This window comes from Artemia sp. Qi Xiang Cuo, chromosome 11 (assembly GCF_049724085.1).
Source record: "Artemia sp. Qi Xiang Cuo chromosome 11, ASM4972408v1, whole genome shotgun sequence".
Taxonomy (NCBI): domain Eukaryota; kingdom Metazoa; phylum Arthropoda; class Branchiopoda; order Anostraca; family Artemiidae; genus Artemia; species Artemia sp. Qi Xiang Cuo.
Window position 1 is genome coordinate 43,566,427 of NC_142804.1, and position 4,015 is coordinate 43,570,441.

Here is a 4,015-nt window from a genome sequence, read left to right on the forward strand (position 1 = left end):
AAAGCCATCTGTATGACTTTTTGTTGTTTTCTCTATGTACTAGCAGGAGGTGTAAAAAGTCATCTGTATGACTTTATTGAAGTTTGCTCTATATAAGAAAGGCATAAAAAGTCATATGTAGGACTTCATTCATGTTTGCTGTTTGCATTAAATCTAAGAATCAGCTTTTATGGTGATCCTAAATATGTATTTGTTAATTAGTAATTAGTGCAGCTATTAGTACACAAGAAAGTTCGCATGATCATAGAAAACAACTTAATAAGGGGTAATTTCGGTAAAAAATATTCCGTCAACTTTTGCTTGCATTGCAAGAGTACCCATGAGCTGATATATGAAGCCACCTTGATCAGAAATGTTTCCCCTGAACGGAATGCCGGGAAATTTTCCCCCCTGAATGAATACATTTTTTTGTCTTTTATTATCACTTTTTTTCCAGGAGTGATTATATTTATCTAGTTGTCACTTTGAAGAAGATTTAATTTTTTACTGTTATGAAGTATAAAGATGTCAATTCTATTAGTTTTTGGTATTCAAAATTAAATTAAAAATATTGAATTAACAATTTTTATTTGATTTTCTTAATCTTATTTTTAACGTTTTACTTTGAACAAACTACTTTGACAGTGAAATACCTTTTACAAACACTGAGTTGTTTAAAGGCATTATATATTTTGATATTTGATAACCAAGTTCAAAACTGTCGATATTTTTAAAAAATATTCATCCAACGCTTCGTTATTGTTCAACAGAACTGACTACTGGGAGTATATATCTTAGTTTTTGTAAGCAAGCTATTGTTTTGTGTATTTTTTTGTGATTACTTACTTTTTTCATTTTTTTTATACTTTACTTTAATTGACATAATTTTTCCATTGCCTTTTGAAAAATGTTTGTCTCTAAGCATCATTAAATTTAAAAAAAGCAAGATTTTTCAACTGAAAGTAAGGAGCAACATTGAAACTAAAAGACGAACAGAAATTATTACGTATATGAGTGGGGTTGCCACCTCTTCAATGCCTCGATCTTCACGCTACAGTTTTTTGGCACTTTAAAAAATGTTACGTATTGTTCTAATTAAACAAACCTTGTGTCTCAGGAGTCGTTTTTAAAGAAATGAGACAAAATTCAAAGAGCGAGGTGTTGAGGAGGGGGCGACCCCCCTCATATGCGTAATAATTTATCCTCACTTACAGTTCGCTTCCACGAACTGTTTGATTACCCAACAAAATCCAAACAGAGATCATTTAAATATTGATCTTTTTTCTGCGTTACTTTAGTATACTTTAGTATTGTATTAACAATTCTTTACAGTTTCATGACATGTAATTAAAAAAATAGAAAGGGTTTTTCAACTAAAGTAAGGAGCAAGTTTAAAACTTAAAAGAAATTGAAATTACTTTGTATATATGGAGGACTACCCCCTTCTCAACACCTTGCTCATTAAACAAACATTTTTTAGTCCTTTGAAATTTTTTTTTATTCCAATTGCAAATTTTCTTTAAAAATTTGGACAACACCCAAACTTCGGAGTAAAGAGTAAGGAGCTAAGGAGGAGACAGACTTTTGATCTTTTACATAATTGAAACCATTACAATCTCTGCGATAGGATTTTCTTATCGATAAATACATTGCATACATTTGTATAAATACATTGAAGTACTTCATATCAATAGAGAAAGAAAAATATTACCATACGAAACTGCTGAAAACTAAGTTTCTAGCAGTATTTGCCACCCTAAAAAAATTTCCTGGAGAGGCTGATGATGGCCTGCCTTTCCTTTTCCACCTCTGTGCTGGTAGATATGGGAATGTAATATTTAGCTGTAAAGAGAAACCTTTCAATTAATTCCGACTGACCCCAACCTCTTTGAACATTTATCTACAGTCTCAGGAAGAGAAAACAGTGTGTCTATTAAAATGCAATTTTTTAGGAATCTACCCTATCCCCAACTAAACAATGACTCACTCCCTCTCCCGTCATCATAGGTGATACGCAATTACAGATCACCAAAGGTAGCCTTATGTCATTACTTTATAAAGCGAATCAACTTGATTGAACCCAGTTCTGCCACCATTTGGCAATGCATCTTTTGCAATTTGGAAAGTGCAAAATATAGATATATTTAAATCAATTAGCTTCTCAGAATTTTAAATTGATTGCACATGCGTCCTCTTTGGGGTAAAGTCATTCTTTGATGCCCTAAAATGGCAGAAAACTGGACTTTCCCCTGACCCAACCTGTATCGTCACTTAGAAAAGAGCTTTCAATTTACGGTTAAATGAGCTCCCTCCCAATTATCTTGGACCTTCGCTTTGATATAATCATCCCTGGGAAAAAGCAAAACAAATAAATATACATCGATGATGTTTCTTCTAAAAAAAAATGCAAAACACCACTCGAGCTTGAAACCTCTATGGCAGGTTTCTCTGATATGATGTATCTAATAAAAGGATTTTCAATAAGATCGCTCACTTTTCTAAGAGTGTTCCCCCTTTTTTCAAAAATCAGGCAAATTTTCTCAAATTTTTAGTTCTGGACGGGTAATAATAAACTGAAATAATTTTATATATTTCGAATCTGCATAAAAAAATCCAATACTGTCGGTCTAGCAATTGTCAAGATAATTCCATTTTTAGTTTTAATGAATATTGGCCCAAGTCAATTTTTACTTCCATTTTTTTTATCACAAACTATATCCTCCTTTGACGATTTTTTTTTAATCTTGTCCTATTTTCAGTTGAATATGCTAATAAAAAGAAAGAGGGTCAATTTGACAGCTGGATAGTATGTTTAGATTTTGTTTTTCTTTTGCTGTTCTGTAACTTTTTTAAAAATGTTTGAATATATAAGAGATTTAAGTTCGACGCGGAGAATTGTCCTGTTATGAAAGAGATACATTTTACATGGCCGGTATAAAATCAAGACGTTGTATCTATGCAGGCCAGGTTGATTTTTGAGTTGATCTACTCTTTCTGTAGACTATTTTAAGGAGTAGGAAATTACATAGAGACAAGTTTACATCTGTCATAATATGCGTAGGCAATAAATCATTTTATAATTTTGGTTTGAATCTGATTTTCTTTTAAGATTAAATGCATAATAATTAAATATATTATTGATTAAATAAAGTTATCCCTTTGCCAGGAATCCTTGTTGTTTAAAATGTACTGTGTTTTGTTTGATTTTGCATGTAATTTAATTGTTCTTTATATTTGAGTTTTTTCCTAAAAGTATTTAAAAATAAACTTATTTCTACAAAAAAAAAAAATATTGAAATATATTCCCTGTCACCCAACCACCACTGTTATTTTGGCGTCTGCCCCCCCCTGGAATATTTTTTGCCGGTGCCCTTGAATATCACCAGATATTAGACTCGCCAGATAGAATAGATTTAGTGAAGTTTTTATCTTTAAGTAGTGTGCCTCATAAATATGTTGAAGTAATTATTGTTATGCACGAAAGATAAAACTGCGTTAATTAAGGTAGGACTTGGAATCATGTGTCCGTAAGGGCAAGGGTTTTAGTCTTGGAGGCGCTGATTATTTTGTTTGCAATGGGGGTTAGTGGTCTGATTTTGCACGCTCATCCAGAGTCAACACAGCTCTAAATAGACAGCTGGAGAAAATGGGGTAGATAAACAGGGTGTGTGGAAGCACAGGATAGCTGATCCCCCAACCCCCATTGGTTCCTCTTGGCTGAAGGGCCAAAAAAGGAGATTAGCACCGCCGGTAGGGATTAAGACAGATGTGAAGTATTAAGTCTTTCGTCTAAGAACTTATGTCTTAGACTAGAACTTGTGTCTATTCCCCTGTTTGAGCCAGGTTTAAGGCTCAAGACCTCTATGCCTTCCCAAGGTAAAAACATAATTTGCACTTAACTGAACAAAAAAAAAATTAGATGTTTTCACTTTTATAACCGTAATAAATCAAATACTACTAACATTTTAAGAAACAAATATTAGTATATGTATTTTAAACTGACAATGCACTTTCATTAGTGTTTTTTCAGTATTGT